The sequence below is a fragment of the Microtus oregoni genome, unplaced genomic scaffold, assembly GCF_018167655.1.
Source record: "Microtus oregoni isolate MIOR12 unplaced genomic scaffold, Mior012 000001F_ref0000356, whole genome shotgun sequence".
Classification (NCBI taxonomy): Eukaryota; Metazoa; Chordata; class Mammalia; order Rodentia; family Cricetidae; genus Microtus; species Microtus oregoni.
This window is the reverse complement of record NW_024543060.1, coordinates 37,310,881-37,319,571: the sequence shown is the minus strand read 5'-3', so window position 1 is coordinate 37,319,571 and position 8,691 is coordinate 37,310,881. Positions and strand designations below refer to the sequence as shown.

The 8,691-nt window shown below is 42.2% G+C and overlaps 1 pseudogene; it reads right to left on the bottom strand.

Annotated features, from left to right (window-relative positions):
- Window positions 1–6,609: 6,609 nt before the first annotated feature.
- Window positions 6,610–7,311, bottom strand: LOC121463408 (annotated as a pseudogene).
- Between the last annotated feature and the right edge of the window lie 1,380 nt (window positions 7,312–8,691).

Sequence of the window (8,691 nt, the reverse complement as noted above, 5' to 3'; positions counted from 1 at the left end):
ACTATATATGAGACTACGAGAGTCTAGGCATAATTAGAGACTGAGTCTGAAGCTAAAATCAGAGGGTCAAGGTACCAGCGGTGTAGGGTCTGAAAACTGAACCGGAGAGCCACACTGTGATGATGTAGTGAGAGAAAAGATGAATATTACAGCCAAAGAGGGGAATAGAGAGAGAGAGAGAGAGAGAGAGAGAGAGAGAGAGAGAGAGTCCTGCCTTCCTCTATATTTTTTGTTCCTTGGCGCTATGAATGAACTAGCTGATGGCCACCTAAAGTAGCAGTAGCAACTTTTCTTTCCTCAACTACTAATGCAAATGCTGATCTTTTCTAAATATCTTCATTGAAAGACATATAATCCTATGTTTCTAGTCATGCTTTCTCCTTCCTTGTGTTCTCTGTAGCCATTTGAAACCACCCGTCTTTTCCCCATTTCTATACCATGTCACTGAAAGACAGTATAGAAGGAAGCATGCTTTTGAGAACTGTCTTGTTCACTTCCAAGTCTGGAACGTTTGAGACACAAAGAAGCCTTGGTGTGGTGGGTTGAATAAGAATGACCCCCTCATTGGTGCGTATATTTGAATGCATCGTTCTTAATTGATTGACCTGTTTGAGGAAGGACCAGGGGGTGTGGCCATGTTGGAGGAGGTGTGTCACTAGGGGCAGGCTTTGAGGTTTTAAAAGGTCAAGTCAGGCTGTCTCTGTCTCTGTCCCTGTCTCTCTCTGTCTGTCTCTGTCTCCCTCTCTGACCCTCTCTCTGTCTCTCTCTGTCTCTGTCTCCCTCTCTGTCCCTCTCTCTGTCTCTCTTTCTCTGTTTCTCTCTCTGTCGCTCTGTCTCTCTCTCTCTCTCCCCCTCTACCCATCATCCACTTCTGGGTCAAGTTGAAGAGAGAGGAGGGATTATATGAGCAAGAGTAGGGGTGAGGGGGTGGGAGGGGCCGGGGACCATGATGGGGAAAACCACAGAAACAGCTGGCCCAAGCTAGTGGGAGCTCATGGTCTGGACTGACAGCTGAGGAGTCTGCATGGGACAAAACTAGGCTCTCTGAATGTGGGTGACAGCTGTGTGGTTTTGTCTATTTGAGGGAACCTTGGAAGTGGGGCCAGAATTTATCTCAGGTGCATGAGCTGACGTTTTGGAGCCCACTCCTTATGGTGGGATACATTACTCATTCTTAAGGCAGTGGGGAGGGACTTGGCCCTTCCTCAACTGGATATACCAGGCTTAGTTGACTCCCCATGGGAGGTCTTACTCTCTCTGAGATGTGGATTGTGTGGGCAGGGGGAGGGAAACGTGAGGAGAGTAAGGAGGGGGAATTGTGGTTGTTATGTAAAGTGAATTTAAAAAGAAAATAAAAATAAAAGTAAACTTATTAAGAAACAATTGATTGTTACAAATCTATTAACCAAAGCTATATAATTATAAAAAGACCAGATTAAAAAAAGAGATATTTTCAACATAACCAAAAGGTAAGGTTCCATTCTAGCCAAATGGTGATAAAGGATCCAATTTACACTTGTGTTTTCTTAAATAACTAAAATAAGGGAATCATTATGAAAAAAGAGCTTTTAAAAGGTGAGTCTATTACAGTGGGCACTAAAAACCAAGGAGGCAGTCAAAAGAGCCCTCCAATTCCATCCACTCCATCTTGGAAATGTTTCGATGCCTTCAGGCAAAGAAAGAGAGTGGAGCTGGCACTCTGTGCTCTTGTTCAGTAGAGGTTAACTGAGAGACTGGAGAAACCAAGCAGGAGCTCCCAGATCTGAGGAGTAGAGAGTAACAAAACATGAAGCGACCCACAGAAAGGTCCTCCATGCTCCTTCACACACTGACAAAATGTGTCAGGAAAGAACCACAGGAAAGGGATAGGGAGTGTTCTAGTCTCACTAAGATTAGGAATAGTTTCTGTTTCAGGAACCCAGAGTTGGAAGCTCCTCATTGGGGGGGTGGGAGGGGGGTGGGCAGGAACACTCATTTGATACTGCTTTGGTAATGGGTCAATCAGCCTATACCATATAAGAGGCAATGCCAGGCAATGCTTCAAAGACACCACTGAAAGATTAGACCCTTTCTCATGTGACTCACACAGATCAGAGGTCAAGGAATAAGAGCGAGCACAGATGTGCACATTTGTGCACAGAGATGAACATCCGGAAACCCGCAAAGTGAAATCTGCTGTGACCCTAATCTCAAAGATTCCAGGTTCGCAAAGAAGCAGGCAACCACTTCCCACTCTGAAGAGAAAAATCCACTGACTGAAACATTTAGAAGGACAAAGTATTATGGGAGTTATTGTAGGCTACTACAATTTCAATTCCTGTTTCAAGGAGGCCAGGAAACGATAAGCTTGTGAGTGAAAAATGTAGGTGACAGAAAGATAGATAGAAAAGACTTAGATTGGAAATCGGAAGTGAAAAGCTACATTTAAGGTGTCACGGTGAGTCTTTCTCTACTTCTCTTGAGTTTCTTTTTCTGCTCTTTTCCCTGTCCCAAGAATAATTTGCTCGAGAAGCCATCTTAAAGCTCATCTGTGAGAGACAAAGGGTGGTACTCTGAATTTACAGCCAGGTCCCGGGACACCAGCCAGTGCTCTGACCTCTACAGTGACTACGCCTTTAGTCCCTGGCCATTGCTAATTGCTTGAGTCATCTCCTTTCTTTGGAAGCTTTTTCTCCTTAGCTCCCTAAACAAATAGTATGATTTCTAAGAACGATGGTCTTATGGAGAAAAGAATGTAACTCACCAAATCATTGTCTTCAAAATATTTTACCAACCATGGGTTAATTTGTTTATGAAGATCTGCCATAGACAATTCTTTACCTAGGGGTATATGCAAACAATATTTTGTGAATGAGTCACATGTAAGTTCAATGAAACACAGGGATTCCCCCAGTTCTGGTCCTGCTCCACACAATGCTGTTGTTGACTCTCAAATACCTACAAGGAAAAGCTCCACTAGTTGTATGGGAAGAGATAAAGTCATGTTTTTATTTGTCTACTTTCTCGGAATACTTTGTATTCTTTCCAAGCAAACGCAATTTGCTCTAATTGGTTTGAATTCAAGTTCATGCTCTCTGAGTTGAGACTTCCTTTGCTAAAAAAGATGTCTGCTCCTTCAAAGTCCACATGCTACTCTAACAAATAACAGAGGCTAACGTTGGGGGATTTGTCTCTAAATGTGAGATCCCAAAGGGACATTGAACTGTATTTGACTTTAAAGTTGTCTTTTTTATAGATACAAATATTTGACATCTGACCCAAAATCTGTCCTCCTGAAATATGTCTAAGAGAAAAATAAACACTTATGATTTATGATAGACACACTTTTGAAACATGCTTCTGAAGAGAGAACTGGTTTGACGCAGTTTGGCACCAACAATTGAACTTTGAGTATAATGGATGAGTCTGTCAGTATTAAAATGGTTTTGCATGGACAAAACAAAGTTTTCTTGTACTTTATAATTAAATATACATAACAAAATGTTTCTTATTTCTCATTAGTAAATGATAAAAGTAAAATTGAGTTCAGTCTAAGTATTTCAAGACGGTTAAGATTAGACATAAAGGATTTTACATCTTAATATGATTTTCACATTAAGGTTTTTATGGCTAAATTCTGTTAATTAATGATTTAAGTGTAGAGAATGGCTGATAATTGACCTCTGTTTCACTCAGGCAAATTACATTCTTCAGACTTAACTAGCCGTCTGGCATGAAAATTATAAAATACACCCAAATAAGCAAAAAATAAAATTTAAACAGAGCACCAAAGCCTGTCTGACAAAACTGCTTTCCAAGCAAGTTGACTAACACTTACAGAACAGTTAGAAGAAGCCACATGCTACTCACAAGCCAAAAGCACATTGCTCCAAATGGTTTTAAACACGGAAACGACACAAATATGTTTCCTGCCACCAAGATACTTAGAACCTATTCAAACAGATTTATTAATAAATGTAAACATTTTGAAGTATAACAGTACAAATATTATATGTACAAGCTGTTTTTGAAAATTTTTACGTAAATTGATGCATCTTATCTCCCAAATCCTATGGTCCAAGATCAGAAATATCAGAGGCAGGTTTTGATGAAGACAAGAAATGTAGTAATAAGAACAAATTTTCATAGGTAGAAAATACAGTAAGGGGAGGAAAGAAAAAAAAGTTTACGGATTTCAGTTTTAACTAGGACTCCTCATGTAAGTAGCCATGCGAACTAAATAAATGCTAAAATATGCCATTAGTGGCTTATTTTCTATAGTTGGGAATAGAGACTGAATTAGCCATGCATAAGGCCTTAGACAGTCAGTTATAGTAAACCAAGTATGTTGTGCCACATTTACCTCCTTCCTCAACATGGTATAATTATTTTTGTTTTTAAAAGATCTCATAACAGTTACCCCACAATGATAGTGGCTCAAAAACTCATGAACTTATTTTCTGACATATAAATAAGCTCTTGTTAGAAAGTCCGAAGTCAGTGTGGTAGTTCCATGACGTCACAAGACATGCAAACTCCTCTTGTGTTTCTGCTCACCATTTTTGGTGTACTGCCACCATACTCAAGGTAGACACTTGGTCCAGGACAGATGATGCAATTCCAGCCAACTTACGATCCAAAGAACAGAGTGAAAACTATAGGAAGGTAAAATGAATTTTTCCCTAAACTCCCTATGGTTTGTGCTCCTAATGGCCCAATATGACTAAAGACTTGGTTCTCAATTTGGTGGTTCTGGAAGTGATGAGGACCTCTAAGAGGTGGAGCCTAGAGGAGCAGAAAGAATGAGAGGTCAGAGTTTTAGGGCGGAGTGCTGTGAAAATGTCTTTCAGATATGACAAAGCCATTGACCAAAGAACCAACTGCTTCTCTGGTCGCAGGCACCAGCGTGGACTGTCACTATTTCATCATGTGACAGGTGGGGGGGGGGACTCGGATGGCTTCACATCTCAATGAGGGGCTGAGGGAAGCTAATGGATGCCAGGGGAGGAGAATTGATTTTCCTCTGCGGGGTAGCTACTCATCTGCTGTCCCTGTTCCAGTAACTAACCCCCTACTTATGCATATGGAAGCAACCATGATTAAACTCAATGTATGGGAGCAAAGGACATAAAAGTGGATGAAGGTTTATTGAGAAGCAGCATTTTATTCCAAACAGGGCAGTTGTAGAGCGTAATAAAGTTCTAAGATGCCCCAAATTCAAGATATAGATGTAGAACATTGTCAAAGAACCATTTTTTTAAAAAAAAAAAAAAGAGCTGGAGTCTCGTGGAAGGTAAGTTATTGTAGGCTCATCATTGGGAGGACTCAAGAGTCCCCAGTCTCCCGTCTCTGGCTGCTCCTGGTTCAGTATATAACATATACTTGTTACTGCCTGTGCTGTTAGCTACACACCACGATGTGACGTAAATGGAAAATTCAGGTGCCCTTGCTTGAATCCCCAACACTGAGTCAAACCTTTTCTCTTCCCTAGTTGTCCATGTCAAATATTTCATTGTTGTAATAAAAATCTATTGCGGTCTTTTTAAAGAATCTTTCCAGAATTCTTTGGCAACACATTAATTCTCATGTGTCTAAAGTGGATGTTGACAATAGCCCAAAACTGCTTGGAAATTTGCCGTCTATTAAAGCTGGTTTAGTTAATGTGATGGTTTCGATGAGATTTTTCCCTGAAAGTCTGGAGTATTTGAACAGTCTGACCAGAGTAGACACTGTTTTGGGGGGCTTTTGAGGTATGGCTTTGCTGCACTACGTGTGCCTCGGTGGCAGTCACTGAGGTTTTAAAAACCACGTGCCATTTCCCCTTAGCTCTCTATTTCCTGTTTAAAGTTCAAGATGTGAACACTCAGCTTCCTGCTGAAGCCTCTAAGGTTATAGCCTTCTGTCCCTACCATTACAGATTCATTAAGTCCATGCATGGAGGCTGGACTTAAACCTTCACAAGGGTGAGAAGGTGTTTCCCCCAAAAGCAACACAGCCACCATAAGAATCTTGCCAACAAGGGAGAGAAATGTCCAGATTCAGGTGAGTTTACATTATCGGATGGTACAATTCAATCAACTGAGACAGTTAAGAGAAGGTGCTGATGTCCAGGACTCTGCGTGGATAGCGACAATGAACTGTTTTCAGGGGCTAAGTAATTTTGATGAGGGGTGTCAGCTGTTGATTAGCCTGCTACCATTTCTTGTGTGGGCAAAACACCAACTCTTTTGATTGAATATGTTTATGGAAAGAGTCGAGTAGTAGGGAATTGTTTGAGTTATTTTATAGATGAGTGATAAATCACATCTGTAATGTCAGTAACTAAGTGTGGTACCAGTGAAAGTCTGCTATATTTCGGTCTTTTTTTTTTTTTTTTTTTCCACCAGGAGTAGCAAGGACCAAGCCTGGACCTTATACAGAAAGGAGGAATGAGGACCCAGTAAGAGACCCTCTACAGCTTATCTTCTGGACTACAAATACCCAAGCAACACACAAGATCCCGTGTCACCCCCATGCACCCACTGGCCCTTGGTCTTATATCCAACAAACATTTTGCCAAAGGAGTCAGATGCTCAGGGAAGGGCAAGGTGAGGACAGGATTTCCAGGGATCAATGGCAAAACTTCCAACCCTAAGTGGGGGCTGAGGGATGGTGACCACTGAGCATGGGGAGCAAAGCACAAAGGGCCAGAGGGATAGGTGGGGGAGTCCGAGTATAGCTCGGATAGCACAAGCGCTTGTATGTGTAGATGTAGGCTTTGCAGCTGAGACACGTATGCGTCTCATCCTTGACGTCATTGATGAGGCAGGGCATCAAGCGGCAGCCCAGGTCATAGGCAGCAGAAGAAGCCCAGCATGCAATTCATCAGGTCAATCTCATAGGAGATGGTGGTGATTGCCTGCTGGCAGTGGGGGCACACTGTACAGGTGCACCCTCAAAGATCTCTCTCTGTAGCACCGTCACTGTGGTGGCTGCTCTTAATAGAACCAAGACTGTGACCGTGCGGCCCCCAGGGCCACAATAGGATCCTGGTGGGTAGGGCCCCGGTGGATAATAGCCCACAGGTGGGTGAGGGCCTGGAGGAGGGTAGAAACCCACAGGCATGTAGGTGCCACTCATGTGAGGGGCACAAAACCAGGCTGAGGCACTGGATGATTGGGTTAACTCCTAAGGTGGAGGAGCAACAGCAGCCCAGGGCAGAGCCATGCCTGGTGGTGGCTGCATCACTGCTGGGGGTGGGTGAGGCCCCCGGGTAGGTGCGGCTCCACTTTCCCCCCCTAGTAGTGGGGCTGTAGGATCTCCAAGATGAGGAGGGGGTGGTTCTTTAGACATTTTTGCTGCTGCTCCTCCTGGACCTCAGATTCTTGGTGCGCAGAGAATAAAAGCGGGTGAGAGCGGTTCAGCTACTGGCTGAGGCACGGATCCAGGCATTCTCAATCCCTACAGAGCCAATTCCCCTGCTTGAAGGAATACAAAAGGAGTCAGCTGAGGTTGATATCTGACACTGGCTTGTCCCCTTCTGTTTTGATCCGAATCCAGGAACCCGAGGCTGGAGGAACACAGAGACTGGCAGGTGTCCAGCCGGTGCTCCCAGGAGCCCCTGTATCATTGGCCCCTCACAACAGATTCATAAGCTAAGGTCCCTTCCTACTCATTAAGTGTGAAAACCAGGTGACTTTGTCTAGTAGGGCTACATTCTTGTAACTTTATAAAGGTTATCTCAACATCAGTGGATTTTGTTCTCCCAGCTTCGTATCCAAAACGGTATGTGCTAGAATTATTTAGATGCAAGCAATGTTTATATTCTATACACATATTCAGCCTCCTGCAAAAGACATCCAAGGCGTAGATAATAAAATCTGGCAGCTCCCTGAGAAGTCAGTTATTGATTTCAAATCTCAAGGCTGTTCCTGACTGTGGCATCCTCTTCAACAAACTATTCCCTTTCTTACGTCAACATAGAGATTTTGAGAATTACACCACAAGTATTGTGACATCTTCAGCACAATAGAGAATTCTGGATTTGAGTTTTCAGAATTATAGATCAAATTTTGTGACCTTTTAGTACAGTTCTTTGTTTATGAATGAGTTTATTTGCTAAATGCCTGAGATACTCCAGCTACTCTTCAGTATTACACAGAAGAGAAGAAAACCTTTCTGCCTCTTTACAATCTTAGACGTTTAAGGAATACAGCATCATTCTGTGAGAACTGCCAAGTATAAAAACACAGCAATGAAATATGGCACTTTAACTGTATTTCAGACCAAAAGGTCCTAAGGGGCATTTGTAGAACATTCCAACTGAAAGCAGCAGAATATGTGTCCTTCACAAATATTCATGGTAGAGTTTCCAAGAAAGACCACGTATAAGACTGAAAAACCAGCCTTAACAGACATCAAATGACTCAAATCATATCAATTATTTTCTTTCATCACAATGGTCTGGAATTGTAAATCACAAGAGAAAATTTGGAAGACTCACAAATGCATGGAGATCAAGCATACTGAATATGCTACTGATGAATAGAGAAACCAAAAGAGAACTGTGTACACACCTCCTCAGTCTCTGCAGGTTACATATGATACCCCAATAGTCATGGTAGAGCTCAGTGTCACACCTGTCCTTTTTCAATGTTAATAATTATTTTATTATTTGAAAAATCAAAATATGACATCTTTTTTCCCTTTCTCACTCCAACCCCTTACATATAT